The 21,321-nt window shown below is 39.9% G+C and overlaps 1 long non-coding RNA gene across 1 annotated transcript; it reads right to left on the reverse strand.

Annotated features, from left to right (window-relative positions):
* Window positions 1-3,888: 3,888 nt before the first annotated feature.
* Window positions 3,889-5,733, reverse strand: LOC132462329 (uncharacterized). The gene is made up of 2 exons (XR_009526808.1): window positions 4,585-5,733; window positions 3,889-4,100 (listed from the first exon to the last, which is right to left on the reverse strand). It is a non-coding gene; the product is annotated as an uncharacterized LOC132462329 (long non-coding RNA).
* Window positions 5,734-21,321: the final 15,588 nt, after the last annotated feature.

Genomic DNA, 21,321 nt, shown 5'->3' on the forward strand with positions numbered 1-21,321 from the left:
CCCTCTGGATCCTCGTTCGCTTGTCTCCTGTCCCGGTTTCCCGATCCTGCCTGTCCCCATCTACGTTCTCCGCCCTTTCCCCGTTGTTTTGCTTGACGAAGTAAAAACTGGACATCATTGTATTTGCTTGTCTCTGAGTCGTGCTTTTGGGTCCAAATCTGCCAGTCTCTTCAGTAGAGCGTGACAGCAGCGACACTCGCCCTTAAACATAACGGTTCCGCCATCGACACACTCACAGGTTAGAACACGCACGCACGCACACCGCAGCGACACTTGCCCAGGTAAGACGTTATGTTTTTAAACATAACGGCTACGCCGTCGACAAAGTCTCCCAGGTATAGACTGTATAAATTGTGATAAAAGACACATAAAATACGTTAAATTCAAACATCGCACCGACCGGCATATCAACACAAAAGTGAAGTGATCTTAAAGAGACAGTGTCACTATAACGCAAAGAAAACATGGCAATAACACAGTATGGGAATTTATGTCTAAAGAGTCCACCACAAGACTACTCTTTGTTGCTCAAATGTAATCTCACTCTTCTCCTTGAGCATCCCCAAATGTCTTGCGATATTGATATCCCCCCTCTCCCCCCTTGGGACTGTTTAAGTTGTTTTTAGTTGTTTAAGAGTCACTTGTGGTGAACGAATGTTATACGTTGTAAAATTATAGGCAAAATGTTATTATTCTCTCGGAAAATTGTTACTTTATCGAATGGGGTTTCCAAAATATTGCTATGGGTTTAACGTATAAATGTACAGTAAAACATTATTGAGAAAAATGCTATAAATTGTATGAAAATACTTTCAAAAAATACTTTTTTTTTACTTTTTCCTAGGCTATTCACTTTTTGTTAAGTAACAATTATGTCGTGTCTGTTTAAATGTATCTTCCCAAATCGAAATAAAGTATTTAAAACGGAAATACTAGCCTGTTGAATGAATACAATAAATGTTATTTAAAGGCATAATCTGTAACATATCTGCAAAAAATATAACACCTAGTCTATGTTATATATTTTGTTGAGTTGTGTACTTACATTATCCCAATTGTTTCCAACAATGATCAAACTCGTTTTATACACAGTAAACGTACATTTGGTCACATGTCAAAAGAACCATCTACCATTGCTGAAGAGAAACTTATTTTTAGGACACGACGGCCAGCAAAATATTTGATTTAATATTAGAGTATGATCATGGGAAAGTACAGGCAGCAAAGTTACCAAGGATACATTCAGTGAGACAATGGGTGAACAAGATTATTATAGGGAAACATTTGCATTGTGGGTAGGGAATATAAAGGTAACAAAGGTAAGTGGGGATAATAATAATAATAGTAAAAAAATATTTTATATAGCGCCTTTCAGGATACTCAAGGTCGCTTCACGAGAGTGGGAGGTGAGGGTGTATGTGTAGGCAACTGAGTGAGAGTGCAAAATGCGCAAGGCGCTAGGTGTGGTCGTGAGTTAGAGGCCATAGGCCTCAGAGAAAAGGTGTGCTTTCGTGTACTTTTTGAAAGTCTCCACGGAAGGGGCACAGCGGATGTTGGGGGGGAGCTGATTCCACAGAGTGGGGGCGGACACGCAAAAGGCCCTATCCCCAAAGGTCTTGAGTCTCGTGCGGGGAATTGGCAGCTGGTCCTTGTCAGAGGACCTGAGGGACCGCAGGGGGGTGTAGGGGTGGAGGAGGTCAGAGAGGTAACGTGGGACCAGAGCATGAAGGGACTTGAGTATGTGAGTAATAGAATTTTGAATTTAATGCTGAACTTTTCTCCTTCTTTCAAGGAGAGCACCTTCCTTGAAAGAAGGTGGTAAAGTGCACCAAAGACACAGCCATGTTCCGACTGCGGGATCTGTTTGCGAGTGGTGGTGACGAGAGCAGCGGGAGTTGTCGTCCACAAAGCGCCCCACACAAAAACTAACTCCTACCCGCTAAATTATAGTTTTCTTTGCATGAAAAAATTATCATTTAAATCCACAAACAACATATGTGTAATCCGGGGCATATAAAGACTGGGATCAGAAAATAATGTCTTCCTCTCCATTGACTCCCATTCATTTTTTTCGGTCTCATAGGTCCCATGAGCAATGGCGACTTACGAGCTCTATAGAGGGTCAGGTGACAGGGAGGCAGGTCTTCACCAAGGTGGTAGGCATAGGATCCAGCTTGCTGGAAGAGGTCTTAGCTTTGGACACCAAGTCAAGCACCCGGTCAGAGTCCAGTGTGGTGAAAGAGGAGAAACAGCACTGCAGTGGACAGGCAGTAGGGGTGTAGGCACCAGGATGGGGGGGAGTAGAAGAGGGTGGCATAGACTGTTGCAGAGGGTGGTTGTGAATGGATTCCTTTTCTTTGGAAGAAATCCAAGAACCTGGAGCACAGGTCTACGGCGTCAGTGGTTTGGGAAGCATCAGGTGGGCGCATGAGTCTGTTGATGTTTTTGAAAAGCTTAGAGTGTCTTTGCCTTAGACAGAGCCTCGTTGTCGTCCTTGATATGGTCTTTGCAGGCCTCATGATGTACGGTGAGGCCAGGTGTCTTAAAGCGCCTCTCAAGCCGGCGGCCAGCTGCCTTCCTGAGGCGGAGCTCAGGAGTGAACCAGGGAGCGGGGCGTGAGAAGGAGACCGGCCTATGGGAGGGGCGACTGAGTCCAAGCTGAGGGAGATAGCAGTATTGTTATGTTCCACCAGACCATCCACGGAGGTGTTGGGAGGGGGGGTGGCCAGGTGGGTCGCTAGGGTGGAAGACAACAGGGATGCGCACACCTGTTTGGTTTTCCGGAATGTGATGGTTTGTTTACTGGGCTGACTGGGTAGGGGCACAGGAACAGAGAATGATGGTCAGATGGTGGTCAGATGGTCAGATATAGCCAGGTCATCACACTGGAGATGACAGGGGGACTGACCGTCGTGGAGAGTTTAGGATTGGCGGGAGAGGCCAAGTTAAAATGCAATACACTATTGGAAGTGGACATGTCTGCAAGTCCGCAAGCAAGGATGCAATACAGTTAAACAAATCTACACAACAAAGAAGTCAGTATATTGGCCTGGCCTCAGTATCAGACTCAGTGGCTCCAGTGGGAATGCAAATGTGAACTATCTTAACCTCTCAGTTAGAGAGAGGAAGGGTGGTCTCTTAAGGTCCAAGGAGAATGTAAACAGTTCCATTTAGATTGACTAGTAATTGTATAAATAAGGATATTGTAATGTTTATAATGTGTATTATAGTTATGATTAATATTTCCACGACAACCATTTACCCCCTAACTTCTGTGACAACATGCAAAAACAGTAATCCAGTTTAGACTTTAACTATTGGTAGGGAATTTCAACCTTGCGAATAAGCATCAAGCTTAATATGAGGTTTTACTTTCACAAGTGGCTCATGCAGGCCACCAAACAGTATGAAATATTTAGTTTTGCAGGTACTAATTTATTTTCAGTATTTTATCTATCCGAAAGAACAGTGGCATCCACGAAAAAATGTCAATAATCATAAAATCCTATTTCATTGTAGAGCTGCACGCAACACATTGATTCAGGCTCGCTTGCTCTCCAAAAACACATTGACCGTTGGTGACACGCCCCTCCTCTCCATGCCCATGACACCAGAAATACCCAAAAAACAAATCAACTTAACGGTCAGTTTGTATTTTATACAAACATTGGCCACGCAGTTGTTTACCTGCTTTTTTCTTTAGATCAAGTGTAATACATTTTAAGGACGAAGCCACTGTTCTAGCTGAAATTCAAACACTATGAGATTAAAGAGAGTTTTGGGCTGAGAATTTTGGGTATGTGTGTTTTCGAGGTAACAGAAGCATCAGAAGGCAGACGAGGTAAGGGAAGAAGAAAATAAAAGCAGCAGAAAGCGGGAGCCCTCAAAGCATTTTTGTTACATTTATCGTGTGCATTTCACGTTTCACACATGTAACAAAAAAGTAATCTTCCTTTACGCCTCAAAGGTTCATAGTCAGCTCCAAGGATGTTGTAGATGCTCTACAAGGTGTGCGGATTCAGGGTGTACGGGTGTCCTCCAGGATGGATGGTGTACCCTGCATATCGGGGGACTGGAAGCTGCTCCACTCGTCTTACAACCTAATATGGAATATAAGTGATTAATAGCAAATACTGTTTTATAATGAGGCAAATGATAACTCCTGAAGGAACATCAATGGATAAGGCATATTATTCATCCGGGAAGCAGAATGTTTTTCAAATACAATTTTAGAATAGAAAATGTTAAACAATATCTTGCAGGTAAAGGATAATACAGATTGTACAGCGAAAGGGGGTCTGTAGTAATGTACTACTTCACTATACAATCTATTGACTACCTTTTGTATTTCTTGGCAGCATAGTGTTTCCAGTTTAGTAGGCATTCATTTGCACCAAGATAAGAAATGACTAAATATACACTTCAGTCAGCCAACAAACACACAGATTTTAGAGCATTACAGTTAGAAGGTTATATCTGAAATGCTCCAACATTACTTCTTGCCACATAACTACTTACCACATAGCTATCTTATATTTAAGATAGAATGTTAAAATATAGGATGGCTACAACATAACTACTTACCACGGTGAAACGTCCGGCTCGACTCCAGGTTGCGACGATGTGTCGGGTCATATTGATTGTGTGGCCTTAATTTGTGATTCTATATCCGACTTGGGTTCAAACAGGAACAGCAGGACGAAAGCCATAGACACTGACCATGTTTACAGCTGCCCAGAACTCACTCGCTGACCGTCTGACCAATAAAACATAATGGGCCAGCCAGAGCGCACTGGACTTTACGCTCAAAGCGGTTTTGCAGAAATGAATAGGGTGAGAGACCCGTATTTTCAACATTAAAGCATGTAAACATATTCTACTAGTACTCAAAATTTGTTTATTGAACACAAAAAGGGCATGATATGAACTTTGAACTTTTTGCCAATCTTGCAAATTAAGAGGGCTCAGTCACATTAAACACCACCCACAGATTCGCCTATCGGTTCCACTTTTCCAAATCCCGTCTTGTATGGACACCTCTTCTGTGGGCTCTACGGTGATACCTATCATACACCCTTGTGGATTGTATGTCTGATTGCCTATTTATGAGTGTGTGTGCCAATAGTGTTTGACAATAGCTTTGTGTTCAGATGGTATTTGGCCAGCCTGTAGTGCCTTGGAGAGGACGCAAACAACATGCAGGTGTATTCACACCGCTCAAGGGCTTCTTTATCTACCACACATGTTTAACAGGCGTTTGCTTCTGTCGTTGGACCCGCCCCCTAGGGAGATCCCTAGCACTTAGTGTGAGCAATAGCAAGGCAAATATAGGCCGTATCTCTGGGATAGATGGCTTATTCACAATATAGTGCCTGTGTTTGTCCAGGCCCTCAGCACGTGTGCAAATGTGTTGAGTTTACCATGTATTGGTATAGCAATACGAAAATATTAAAATATATATTCTACATAATATACCATCATATAGTGATACATATTAATTGAATCCTTACTCTCAGCTATCTGATCATTGCGTGTTGTTACCTGCATTGCATGTGTGTACAGGCATTAACCAATCAGAAAATAATAATTGTCAAAGTTGCAATCCCAAACAACACACTTATGTTTACATATCAGAGATCGGGACTTGCATTTGCGACTAGGACTCGAGTCACACTCAAGTCGCAAACACAATGACTGTCTTCTTAACAAATGTACAATAGCTCAAACCGAGCAGCTCACACAAAGAACTCTGATATAATCAACATAAGAAACTCTGCATTAATAAAAAATAAAACCAAAAACATACACTATTTTTATTAAAACTTACATTTAGCTTCTTTCCTTTGTATTGATATTTGATATATTATTAGATTACTTTGTAATCTAATAATATATATTTTTTATTGCATAAAATTCAGTCATGTTGTTGAGACTTGACACATCACTTGGACTAGCAAAAATGACTTGTGAGCATCTCTTTTAAATACTTGCTAAGATATACACAGTCTTCTTTTGTTTATTGTTTATTTTGATGCTGTTATTTAAAATAGTTAACTGTAGAGAACTTACAGATTTGACTGTTTTCATCCTCTACCACCACCTTCTCTTACAATAAACATGTATAGTTTATTCACCAAATATAATACATATTACAATTATGCAGACTATATTATACTACTAATGGTATAATATGGCATATGTAAAATGTATTGTAAAATGTAATTGTAATATGTATTCTATTTGGCAAATTGTGACATGCCATAGATTCAGTTAAAACCAAGAATTATGCATCTGATGACCACATGATTTGAAATGGGGGAAATACATGCAAAGGGCTACAATTTCAAAGTCATTAACACTTTATTAATTTTCTAAGGTTAGATAGATAAACAGAGTCTGGATCATTGTTTGTTTTTCTTACAGTCTATACCATTCTCTAGACAGACAATAGCAAATTTTGCACAACATAATTAAAATGGCAATTATGGTGAGGTTAAGGCAGAACATTGGAATGTAATGCAATTCATACCATGTTATTTTACTTTGTTATCAGATAAAGGTCCACACAGATATTAACAGCAATGTAATGATTTTGACAAATCTAAAACCGTAACATTTATAAACATATGCAAAAGGGTAATATTCTACCCTTGAAGGGAAAAAGTCTAAGACATTTTGCCCATACTTTGTGAACAGCTAAAACTGATAGCTTTTTCAAATAATGTGTTTATAAATTAGGAATATATATTTTTTATTTCTTTAGTAAACCAGAAAAATGTCATGTTGCAAACATTTACAGGATGCTTCTGAAACATAGAACAATTAAACATAACATTTTAATAATCCATAAAAATATAGCTATTGTATCTTTTGGGTAACGTTAACAGTTAAATTCACAATTGACAAACAAATAAATACATTCAATATTTGCAGACGATTGTAACAGAGTTACATAAAATGGCAGTAACTTAGGACTATAGTTCCAAACTCTATGAACATCTGGCAATAATTTTGCCAATTAAGGTATTATCTCCCTAGTGCTTCTAAATTGCAAAAAAAATAAGACCTCAAAATTGGGTCACGGGTCAAAAAAAGGTTGGTAATCAAGGTCTGCTTAAGGTTTGACATAATTTTCTTTGAATACTAATGTAACTGAATGTCCAGCACTTCATTTGGTGGAAAGACGTGTTTCAGGAGGTGCATTAGCTCACAGAACCAAACACAGGGGAGTCACTGGCTTAAAGCAACCTTTCACAGACTTCTGACCCGAGTACCTCAACTTTAAACCCAGTGGTTTGGAGGTCATTCTGGGAGCAGTATGGAATATCAGGTCAAAAGCCAGTGGGGGGATTAATATAAATATAAAAACTTAAAATAAATAATGTAAATCTTCAGGAGTCTAATTGCTGAAGGGTAGAAGCTGTTGTTGAAGCGCGTCGTTCCAGTTTTCAGAGATCTATAGCGTCTTCCAGAGGGCAGAAGTTGTAAGAGATCATGGCTTGGATGTGAGGTGTCCCTGATGATCTTGGTTGCTCGGTTCAAGCTGCCTTCAGCATTCAGAGAGTGGATTGATGGAAGATCACTCACAACCAGTGATGTTGGAGGCTTTGGTGACAACTCTCTCTAATTTCATTTTATGTGAGTCTTATTCGATTTTGAAATCAAATTGAAATTTCAAAGTTGGTTATATTGTTCTACCATAGAACAGATCCTTGGAATAGATGTTCAAATACAGCATCAGCCCATACCCCCAATCACACACACACACACACACACACACACACACACACACACACACACACACACACACACACACACACACACACACACACACACACACACACACACACACACACACACACACACACCCACACACAAACACACACACATACGTACAAGGATGCCAACACTTGGCATTCAAGGTGATTATATAACTGTTAAAACCAACAGACGTGTGACACTCTCAATGGTTTTATAGGGTTATCCATCCTTTAAAGGGTAAAGTTTAGTTTAATGAATGACAGACCAGCCGGTGTATTGAAGCACAAGGTGAGTGGGCAGAAAAGGAGATAGCCTGAAGTGCTGTTTGTTGGCTTTGTGCTGCAAGCGTTTATTATGTTGCAGCTATGGGTTGACTGGAAGCGCACTGCAAATATTGATAACACATCTAGAATATTGTGTGTGAGAACAGTCACAATCTGCCATTATAGGTGGTTACTGGCAATGCTTAAGTCTTAAATAATCAGTACCAAATCGTAGCAGGGCCACGGCAGCATATGATAAAGAAAATACAAATATTATCTCTAATTAAAGGTGCAATTAGTGAGATGTCAATGTTCGTACAATCGTAATACTCCAGAGTAATTGATTTTCATCAAAACATACAAGTACATTTATGGCTGACAGCGTTGGCGGTCTCTTTGTCGACAGACTCAGTGCTCAATGAGTCTTGGGGACCCCTCAGCCACTTCAGCAGGGAGACATCTAAGATGACTGTCTGAGTGCCTTATTAGTGGACCAGAGTCCTCCTACTACACCACCTACTACAACAAGAGTGGTGGCAAGTTGGTCAGATATAGATGGGATTGTGAGGGAGAAAGGGAGACTAAGGGCACTTGTCCTCATACTTAAGTGAATATAACTGAATTCAGTCACCATATGTGTGATTGCTAACAATATTCTTAACATTAACGAGCAATTTATCCATCAAAAGATGCAGTCACCACCAATAGCAATTACCAGCATTTAGAATGACACATATTGGTTTTGGATCAAAAGGGCAAATCTCATTCTTGTGTAGCATCTTCCTAATAGCGTTATAGAATTGAGAGGTGGCTGGATGGAAGGCAGGTCACGTGAGGCCGCCCATCTGTGGTGAATAGAAGAACGTCTCCATCTCGCTGAAGATTGCTTCAAATAAAGACCTTGACCCTCTGGGTCATTTCAGGAACTAATGAAATCCCTCATACATATTTTGGCTCAAAAAGACACACATAGACAAATACACACAAACACATACTCAATGGGGCTTATGCAATTTGCGTTACTTTTATTATTTGGCTGTTTGAATATAAAATGTATGAATGTAAGAAATCCTAAATGTGTGCATTTTCTTAGTGACAATGACAACAGCACATGTTATTCCATTTTCTGCACCTGCCCTACATTCTATTACATGAATTGCATTTGATTTAGCACATACACAAAACACACACACACACACACACACACACACACACACACACACACACACACACACACACACACACACACACACACACACACACACACACACACACACACACACACACACACACACACACACACACACACACACACTCGCTCGCACGCACGCACGCACGCACGCACGCACGCACGCACGCACGCACGCACGCACGCACGCACACACACACACACACACACACACACACACACACACACACACACACACACACACACACACACACACACACACACACACACACACACACACACACACACACACACACACACACACACACAAACACAAACACAAGTCGTCACTCACAAGCAACTATCTTAATAGTTACACAACAAAATGGTAAATGGTATTGTTAATGTATACAATAAGTTAAGTGAATATGGAGATTAGTCATTGTAATTTACTGAGCTTCAGAGGTGGTTCTGTAGATTGCAAACCTTATCTAAGACATGGAAGCCCAGAGGTCGTCCCTTACGCATCAGTAAATAAATGTGGATGGATCAGTCCCAGTGTCATCAGTTAGTCTAGCTGTCTCTCAAAGCCTACATCATTCAACAGAAGCAGTTAGCACTACTAGAAGCGACAAGAGTATGCTCATGCACACAACTCAAGCCACTACCGATTACCCAAGTTAATGAACAACTAGTCTTAATGCTATATCAATAGTGCAACGCATACATCCAGGTGTCAACGCCTCAAATCAGCAGCAGAAACGCAGATGCACAGCTGCACAGCAACACAATACTTTCAGAATAAGGTATTTTGGCTAAAGAAATTGCATGGTTAGGAACACAGCGCATATGGAGCAGGAGGGTCTTTTTTGTAAATAGACAGGGGGTGTAAATGAGGTGGTGTTTGTGTCTGTGGCGTGGGTGGGGCTTTACAAGAGTTCAGTTTTGTGGCTTGTTGAATTTAAATTCCTGATTTTAACGGACTTCCACGGGCAACATTGTAACCTTCTACAAGCAGCAGAGGGCCAACCCGTCTCTGTGGTGTTGACCAACATCTAGACGCAGCTAGATGCCAGGAAATGGATCAAATTGAAGTGGAGTCAATTGGGTGCTCTATGGAAGACCTTTGTCCCCCTGACCTTAACCCCCTACTCATACCATAAGCTTGACATCAGCCACCACATCCCATTCACAATACTTTTCAATTGTTTCCAAGGAAGGCCAAACAGCATGCCTATTCACCATATTCAACATGGGTCCTGAGAAAAACCCACTGAATCCAGGCTGTTGTATTTGGTTGTGCTTCCTTTTCTCTTCAGCTAAATGCACAATTCTGATCATTTAACATATTATCATTTGTAAAACGACCATAACAGTTCATACCAGCACCGCTAGCTTACAAATGTGACACCACTGTGATCTTTGTTGGAGAAAGGTCCCATAACTAACTTTTATAACATACTCGTATAGCAAGCAAGCACCAAGCTCATCAATTACTTATTTTCTTGGCTATGAGTTGAGGTCATTATTTGCCTGTTGACTTCTTCGTAAATGTATTAATTTTAAGTTATTTATATAAGTCAGTTAGTATGTCATCATAAATAAGATGCACCTGAGACAGATAATGCAGGTTTTACGTACAAGTAGTGTAATTTGGATACACGGTAAGGCATCATATATGTTTTGTACAGAGACTCAGACATAGAAAACCCAAACATAAGTTCTAGACCCTAAAATGATCTACAAGCTAAAATGACGTGCAAAACACATTTGGTCCCATTCTATTCTGCTTCTGCCTGTGAAAGAACGCGTTTCCTTGTCTTTGATCCAGGGACAATTTGACACAGACACATCAAGGTCAACAGGTGCAGATTACATTGGTCATACTTGTTGAGCCTTTCTATTTGGCCCTCTCACTCCATTCTAATGAATATTCATATTATTGGGACAGACAGTTTTTGTTGTGCCCTTAATTCGTCAACCTGATTATGACGAAAACCCTGCTGTACCCCACAGCCATGCAAGCATTCACAAATTCACAAATACATGTCCCCACAGACACCCCCCCCTCCCCCACACACACACACACACACACACACACACACACACACACACACACACACACACACACACACACACACACACACACACACACACACACACACACACACACACACACACACACATGACCAAATTTGCAAATTGTCATATACAGTGTCCAAATGGTACTCATGGCATCACTCGTGGTATATCACCACCTATTTTATAACTATATATCACTCGACATATACATCATAGAGCAAGGGCCAGTGGTGTAAAGACTCTTCTTTCACAAATGTCAGTAAGGTAGGATGGTTGAGAGCAAGTACCTCAAAACCTATTGTGGCTGACGAAGTTAACTTTGATGATTACACTTTTATTAGCTGTAATTTGTAATTTTACCTGGCTAATAAACGCGCATAATAAACGGTGTGTGTGCATTTGTGTGTTTGTATGCGTTTGCCCGTGTGTGTGTGTGTGTGTGTGTGTGTGTGTGTGTGTGTGTGTGTTTATATATATTTTAGCTTCAGCCATATATTTTGGTTGCAATCTATAACATTGTTAAAGCCCCTCTAATCTCTCCGTGGCCCTGGCGAGAAGCCCTGATATTGACTTTGTAATAATTGGTCTGCATGCTTAACAAGCTTAGCTGACATGACAGCCACTGATAAGTCTGGACGGGGGAAAGGGGGAATGTTGTTTACTTAGGCTTACAGCTCTGTCAATACAGAAGCCTAAAGGTTTTGATACTAGCAGCATATAAGCTATGCAACATGATTTGACATCTTGGTGGATCCTCTGGTAATTTGGCCTGCTTTTCAATTTTACAGAAGAAGTCTGTATAATATAGAACAAGTAATTATTACTTATGAGCTTGGATGGGATGATCATGAAGCAGAAATACAATCATATTTTTTTGTATTTGATTGCTAATTGTCTAGTGTCTCATATTGTTTTATTACAATTCACAACATCATTTATGATCGAGGTGGGATTGTGATGTTGATATTTCTGGTTCCATACACATTCCCATCAGTATGTGACTGATTGATTTGTCAATAAATTCTTTGCTTTGATTGTTCATCCAAGACCACAAAAACTCCTTATCCCTCCATCATCCATCCATCCGTCCCTCCATCAATCCATCCATCATTCACCCCTCCATCCATGATTCCCTTGACCTGTATCAGAAGTCAACCTTGGTCTTTGTAGCGTGGTGTGGTTCACTGGTCCCTGCGGCCCTCTATAGGCTGATCAAACAGGGTCCACAGAGCTGACAGGGAGCGTGCGGCGGTGGAAAGGCCACTGGGTTTCGGATGCTAAAGCACACTGAAGAACACACACTGACCCCTTGGGCTGGTCACCCACAACTCACGACCACACACTGGGGCCATAATGCAACCCCCTGCCCCTCTCTTAACACCAATACTGAGAGATCAACACACACGCCTACACACGCATAGACACAAACACACATTTGCAGCAAGTATGGCCTAATCAAGCAGTGTAGGCCAACCTCAGCAAGGCCAACTATTTCTTTCTTTCTTGGCCTTAGACCCTGAAGGAGAACCCTCCCCCAGTTTCTCTGCACAACGCATTACATTTTGCCCCATAGATCACCTCTGACACATTGATAATTTACCCCGAACAGATAAGAAGCGGCCAGCACCAGTCCGGCCCCCGGGACTTCTTACCACAGTCCTCAACTAACATTCAGAGCTATCAAAGATGGTCACAGTATTTTCTTATATATTTGTTTGCCAGCTTTGCCTCATTTAACCTACACCCAAGAGTTAAGGTGGGGATGGGAAAAATAAAAACCTCTTTCCTATATATATTTTTTTCTTTCTTGAAGTAAATTTAGTTCAGTTGATCACTGTTACAGACTATACAGATTACATTAGAAAACAATGTGAAAGTTATTTCAATGCCTAGAGTGGATTCAAACAAAGACCAGGATCATTGGTTTGTTTAAAGATTCTCCAAATAAGCTGCAGTCAAGACGGATATAGAAACCATACAATTGACATTGATGATTAAGAAAAGAGAGATCCTAGAACGGGAACATACAGCATTATTTGTCTTTGATTTCAACATACAGTTCTTGCTTTATTTTGTTTATTGCTGACACTTTTCGTCTCATTTTGTGTATTAGTAGGGGTAGTAATCCGCTCAGCACAGTGCAGTCAATAACAGCGATGCAACGCCTCATTCCGGCTGGCAGGTTGCATCACGTCATCAATTTCAAAACTTAATAAAACTGAATCAAGATTCTCCATCAAAACTCCATGCTGCATTATGTATAAACTTTATTTTTGGCCAAATATTCAAGTCCAAAGAAGTAATATTCAGCCTACAGAGAATACAATTTATAAAGGGAGATTTCTAAAAAGAACATGTTGTTAGCAGGATCTACAAGCGTAATAAATTTCAGTTTGCCTTTTGTCAGTGAATACGTCTGGGCCCATATGGTTGACTACAAAAGTATGTGAAAGCAGCATTTAAAAAGCCAGGCCTACCACATTAAAGCCTATAACAATCTCTGTTCATGGTGAGTTATCTCTCTCAATTAATCACCCCCCACAATGGGATTTCTGATGCGTTCAAGCCCCCTGAAAGCTGCAGGTCAGGGCAAGGGCAGACTGAGTCTTTAGTTCCCCATTCTCAGTCCTCTCTGCCCCTTTCACTTCATCATTTCTGCTCAACTCCTTTGCAGAAAAAGCCCCTTGACAGTGTTTTTTTATTTATTCTGTAAGGTAAATGAAACAAAACGATCGAGTATCAAACAACTAAAAAACAAATAGAGAAAGATAGATGCAAAGAGATCCTATGTTGTAGAGCCAAGGCCAGTCTAATAGAAGCCAATGAGTGAGATGAAGCACTGACTGACTGACTGACTGACTGACTGACTGACTGACTGACTGACTTACTGGCTGGCTGAGGGTCTTTTCGTCTGTTCAACGCCACTCTGGTCACGCCGACACCTCAGTGTTGGGCTTGCGAATGCTATTGTATTGTCATTTCTCCTCCCCATTCCAATGCTGTCTGAATGGGTTTAACCACTGGTTTAGATTCAGTTACACGGTTTCGGTTGAAAGTCTTCCCCTCCCACCACTTTGGGCTCCTTTGGTTCCCTTGGCTGACCTGTTTAGAAGCCACCGTGGAAATGTCATGTTGCCCCTCCCATGGGACAGGCCGGACATTTTCTTTGATACATAACAACAACAAAAAGAGAATAGCTTAGAACCACCGCCCTCTTTTCCGAAACGCCTGTTTGTGTTAGAGAGTAACATTGTGGGAGTAGACTGTTAAGTGGAAGATACACTCAGTTTTTCTATGCAATAATGAAACAACTTCCATCTGTTTCATTTGACGTATTCTAAAATTCTAAGTGCCAATGTGTCGGTGTGAACGTTTAATCCTCTGACTCCTAAGGAAGTCAAATCTCTGACACTGAAGATTAACCTTATTACCAGCTTCACTCAATCTGGCAGCAATTTCAATTTTGTACAGAAGGTATACCTTTCCTATACGTTGTGTGTATAAATTGTCTTTACTTTTATTAAAGTCAACTTTTATTTTTATTAACTTCCTCCCAGAATCCAACCTAAAATTATGATGCAATCCTGCTACTCTTCTCTTCTGAGTCCAACAGTATATTTATGCATGCCTAGATGTACACAATACATAAAGAAACGTAAAGGAAACTTTTTTATTTTCTTTTTCTCTCATAGCAACACAACCCTTTCTATGTTAACTCCCACATTCCCTCAAACAGTATCTGGGACAAACGTTGGACTTTTGCCATGAGCCTAATGTTTCTAATTTGTTATGCCTATTGTACTGTATCGGACATGGTGGAATTTCAATTCTTAATGGTTTGAACTGAGCTGGAAATCGTCTTGAATCAAGAAAAGAAGGTATTTGAGACATTTACATGTATTTATTTAGCAGATGGCCTTGTATTGCAATATCGACGCATGTTCAAACTTTAGTTATTCATCTTATCATAAGAACCATTATTTTTGCCTCCTACAAATGTGCTTAGTTGCTACAATTACTGAAAAACTGACAGAATGCAGGAGGCAACATAAAACCAACACCCTTTGTATTTTTTATTGAACCTCTGATTGCTTGTATAACTTTACTAGCCAATGGTAAAAGACTAATCAGCTCAGTCTGGACTGTCAGCTGAGAGCTTCTGGCTCTGATCTGTAATGTCCTCAGTACTCTGCATTGTTTACCTTTCCCTTTTCCTTCATTGCCTGTTATTGTCTTCACTGGCATTTTGCTTTGGATACAAGCTTCTCCCTCAACTTGTTAAATATGATAAAAACGACTTTCCTGTCACAATTAAATAAATTAATCTCTCGTTCAAATAGATAGCCCTGTCATCAATTACTCTGCAGTCTTTATGCTGCTGTCAATTAATGCATTCAATAATTAGATCTAAATCTGCTTTTTTAACTGAGGCCACTTTCCCATTCTTCAGATAATTGCATTAAAGGCTGTGTCACTTTTTCAGTTCATTCTGCATTGATCTAATCTAAACCATTGCATATGTTTTACTGACACGTATGGGTGATAATCTGGTGTTATTGGATAATGCCAGCAGGATGTGATATCTATGAAGGAAATCAGGGCCTATTCATCATTGATGAAATGGCTTTGCATGTAATGCTTTGATGTTCACTTATTACACTTTATATAAAATCATGTTAAGTTCGAGTTTACACTACACAATTTAGATTTTAAATGGGGAGCCTTATTTAAATATTGGCTGTATCTATATCTATATATATGTATATATATATATATATATATATATATATATATATATATATATATATATATTTTTTTTATTCCTTTTCCATTATTGGCCTATATATTCAAATGACATATGATTATATTAATATCTGAATTCCTAACCAGGGTCAGCTCCTTAAAGGATCAATTAAATAGCATCTAAGATATTCTTCTAGTTCTGGGATCTAAAAGTTAACAGTCGTCATGGATAATTACATGTAGGCCGTCTTATATCCAACTAACATGGGCCATTGGCCTGAGAGACAAGAAATGATGTCAACGCCAAGTAATTGGTTAATTGGTAAGTGGATAAAAAGCGTGCACTGGTTGTAGGGTTCCTGTGGAGTGTGAGCGCACTTGGGTTAATCACAGACGCTAAGTTGCTGGAAGACTTCCCAGGACTGAAGACTGGCGCCAGGCCACCTAAACAACTACTTGCGCTTTTCTGCCTTTGGGTTGTCCTATTAGGCTCTGTAGTTTATTTACTCGTTTTGTAAGTTGAAATATTAAAAAGTGCCAAAGCTCTTTAGGCCTCCTAAAAGCTCATGTGCAATCAGCTCCTTATGTTCTATGTAGGCTTTTGACCATTTCCTGACATGTTAGGCTCTCTGAAAGAGTTGGGTTTTATTTTTTATGTATTGTGTAGGCCTATAACGTGTCTTTTGATTAAAGTGGTTCGTCGAGTTTATTACTGTTTATGTAGTTTGAACGAATTAGTACAATCATTTATATAATATAAAAAGATCGTTGTAATCCAAGTGTTTTGATTGATTTGACGTCTCTCCAGCCTATAGTCGGGCCTGCTGGAATAGGGTTTTGTACCATTTGACTCGCTCACACATACAGCCGCATTTGTCTTGCAAATCCATCCCTGCTGTGCCAGGAAAAGAGAGCAGTCGGACATCAGTGAAGTTCAAGCGAGGGAACAAGTGAAGAGACTGTTTCATAGCAGCCCTTTGTGAATATCAAAACGGGGCGCTGGTGAAAAATGATGCATGCTTTTTACACCTCTGAGTCCTGGCAACTGAGAAAGGATGGAGACGGAGTCATGAAACAATTCTACAGAAACAGAAGTCTGTCATGGAGAGGAACAAAGGAGCCATGGACTCATTTAGCTGGGTTACAACGAGTTTTGTACCCTCTGCCGCATGACTGGAATCGGGAAACCATATTGTATGGAGATAGTCGAGAGGAGAAAGCTCAGGGCTGGGAGAGAAAGGCTGGCTTTGACGGACGCGCCGGGGTCCGGAGACCCCCCGGAGCGACACACTGACTGCCAGGGCTCATTTCATTTTTAACCTTCCAGACACACTTACAAACTCTGAATTCATTTACATAAAGGCCTTAAGTAATAAACAACATTCAGTACATTTCAGCAGCCAAGTTAAATCCATGGGTCTGTACGATCTTATGTTTGCTTACATTGCAACATAGGGATATGTAGAGTGAATGTAAGTTATTTGTGTTATTATAAAATGTATCGATTAAAATATGTATCGATTACAAACTAATAAATATAATGTAGGCTACACATAATTATAAATTAATAAAATAATTCGCTATTATTTATAATTTTTTCCCTAATTTTCGTTGTAAAATTGTTACATATAGGCCTATGTTGCTTTTATCACAATTTCTTATACATTAGTATTAATGTTACCGACAAATAGGTATTTATAGTCAAGCATTACTTCAGTGGCAACAGATAGGCCTACAGCAACAAACTGTCTTGACGCCTACGGCTAATTTCCTGCAAGGCATGTCTCCAGTTGTCTGGGGGTCAGGCCGTATTGTCCATCGAGGGTCTCACATCACTGTCGACAGCTGCTCTGGAGATATAGGAGGAGTGCACATCGCTCTAATGTTGGATGGATTTGCTGTTCATGTATAAACTCATGCTTATCAGGGGCCTCCGATAGCAGTGCTTGGATTTTAAGTTATATTTTTAGTTTAAACTATACCTATCTCATTTGTTGAGTATGCCTAATCGTATACAAAAATATAACACACATTTAGGGCCTACGAAGTAAATACAAGATAATAAAAAAACAAATATATACATATATATATATTATTATTACTATTTTGACTATTACTACTATTATTACTATGATTACATAGGGGTCGAAAAAATGTTGAATGCCGAATGTTTAGCACAGCACAAATAAAGTGTATCTAATCAGATGTGGGCATTGCATGATCGAGTTATTTTCGACCAATTCATTTGGATTTGTTTATGATCAGATATTGGTCTACATTCAGAAAAGGCATAGGCCTACTAATATACAATTTATATCGATATTGTTATTGGTGATTAAATGTTATTCGCCAAGACGCGCAGTTGCGCAACAGATCAATTTCGAACTTTTACGCACGAAGATGCTGCTTTTTTATTTTATTTTGGGAGTAATGTTGGGTTATATATTTTCTCTCAATGAAGTTTCCGCAATGTATATCCGTAAATTAGACTTAAATCTTAATAATATATATATATATATATATATATATATATATATATATATATATATATATATATATATATATATATATATAATATACATTTAATTTAGAGGCGCCTTTCAAGACACCCAAGGTCACCTTACAGAGCATATAGTCATCATTCAAAACTATGTAAAACAGACTAGGAATAAAAGGAAAACAGAGGTTAAACATGAAGAATAATAATAATTAATAACACTCAAAGACGCCTAAAGTGAAGGGGGGACCTCACTAACCACCACCAATATGTAGCACCCACTTGGGTGATGCACGGCAGCCAATCGGTGCCAGAACGCTCACTACACACCAGCTTGAGGTGGAGAGTTAGGGATGAGGTGGAGAGTGAGTGAAAAGAACATATTTAAACATAAATAAATAAATCTTAATAAAACAGTATACTAGTATACTATAAGTCTACTGGTCTACTCTATACTAGGCCTATATGTCACCGCAAGAGTAAACCCACTTAATGTGCTATTTAATGTGAAGCAAGTATACTAGCGAAGCACTTACATTTTTTATTGGTTAATTCGTTCATCTTGAGCCAACGTCCTCAGCAGAATGGCGCATGCACTGCGCGTCACAATAGATGGCCGTGCGCAAAAAGCTCACTCGAAACCGTTGGATACCCTATTGTTCAGTCTCTGGTTGTACCTTTCCTTAATATATTCGGATTTGTGGCACTAATCGTTGATTTTCACCAGTGGGTTTGGCATTGTATATTAATTTAACCAATCAGGTGTTCTCCTTAGTAATAAGCGTCCCATAAAATGTGTTGTCTCGCATAAAGTTGAAGCTATTGAAAAGTTCAATATCCCGGAAAGAAACAGAAGTTACCATCTCAGGGGTTTTCTACCACAAAAGACCAGCGTCTTAGCACCATATGTTTAATGGCTGCCGCCGTCCATCCATTATTAAAGGTAAAACGTGGCCCTTTAAAGTTGGAAAGGCTCCTTTATTTGAGTTAGATGGAGCACTTGCGCACAAAACCAGACGCGCGTCTCGCCATTGACTCGCTCCTTTCTCTTTCTTTCAGGAGTCTGCTGCGGCCACCGTCATTCCCGTTTCATTGCAACATAAGCTTTTCATCACGCGGCATTGTGCTCGGTGAAAGTAATGTTGCGAATCAAAGAGATGACAATATTTTCTATCAGCTTGGAGACCCTAGACAAGAGCCCTCGAGCTTTGGCAAAAATCAGAGCCGGTAATTCATCTTGTCACTCCGCACCTGTGGTCCGTGCATTCAAAGTATACAAACCTGTCCCTATTAACATTAATTATTCACAAACAAAACAAAGGCTGAAACAGAGCAGGTTGAAGTCTGTTTATCGGTCGATTTTTTTATTCTCTGAAGATGTGCCCAAAGCGTTTTTACGCTGTCAATTGCAACAAGTACCCGTCCTTCTTTTTCAAATTGAATTCAAAATTTCAATCGCAACATCTGCGTAAGATCCAAAACATACGACACAAAACATACGTAAAATCGGTTTTGTAAAATCCTACTAATGAGTAATTAACTTTGGAGACAATAGCGCAGAGTGTTGCGCGGTGGGACGGTGAGAGGTTTGTTCTGCTGTCTAGAGGCCAGGTGATGCCGGGGGAAACGGTGTCGGAAGAAGAAGAACTCACCGAGTCCTTATCCTTTCTCTCTTAAAAGCCGACACAAATTTAATTGGTATATCAAGGCTTAGCAATACGACCTTTTAGTTAATTGGCTTGGGATGCAAGGAGAGGGACAAAACAAATACAATGTTAAAGCTGGCTGGCTCACACTCCGAGCTGAAGCCCGGGTGGCACATCAATGAGAATGTGTTTTATTATTGCAAAACCTCATGCTTTACACTTCCCATATTGTCTGCCGGACAATAGCCGATGGTACATTAAAGATGTGGAAAACGGTGCCAACTCGTCTCGAAGACATAGCAAGGGCCTCTCTTTGCTTGCTTTTAGGCAGCTGCTGCCCAGGGACTCAGACCCAGAGAAATGAAAAGAGGCAAAGTTTGAAATACCAGGTGCATCCCCTGTGAACGGCCAGGGAGACTGATCATTTACAACGGGCCACGACGCCGTTATAAAGATGTAATTTACTTTGCAAGGCGCTTCCAAAGGCCATGGAAAATGAAGTGGGCCACGGGGGAGTGGGCTAGTCCCAGCCTTTTTGATATCTTTGGCCTTATGTTGTATTTTCTATTCCTTAATTGTTTTTCCCCTTGCTGCAACTGGTGTTGTTGATTTATGATTAAAAAAAAACGTATCCGAGTCAGCCAGATCCACCTGAAATTATGTAATGTTTAACAGTTCATGCAGAATAAATAGTATAGGTAGACGTGTAGCTATATATATATATATATATATATATATATATAGAGAGAGAGAGAGAGAGAGAGAGAGAGAGAGAGAGAGAGAGAGAGAGAGATAGATAGATAGATAGATAGATAGATAGATAGATAGATAGATAGATAGATAGATAGATAGATAGATAGATAGATAGATAGATAGATAGATAGATAGATAGATAGATAGATAGATAGATAGATAGATAGATAGATAGATAGATAGATAGATAGATAGATAGATAGATAGATAGATAGATAGATGGATGGTATAAGGTCTTCTATTGACGTCGTCTTTCAGTACGCCCTTATCAAACAAACCACCGCTTGGCACAGTTGCTCTCGATGGCAGACTGCAGAGAACCTAGAAATAAAACCTGTCAGACAGTAAAGTGCTTTCTCTTTAAGAGCCGTGCCAAGAACGCGGCCGGGAGTGACAAGATACCCGGAG

This window comes from Gadus macrocephalus, chromosome 8 (genome assembly GCF_031168955.1).
Source record: "Gadus macrocephalus chromosome 8, ASM3116895v1".
Taxonomy (NCBI): domain Eukaryota; kingdom Metazoa; phylum Chordata; class Actinopteri; order Gadiformes; family Gadidae; genus Gadus; species Gadus macrocephalus.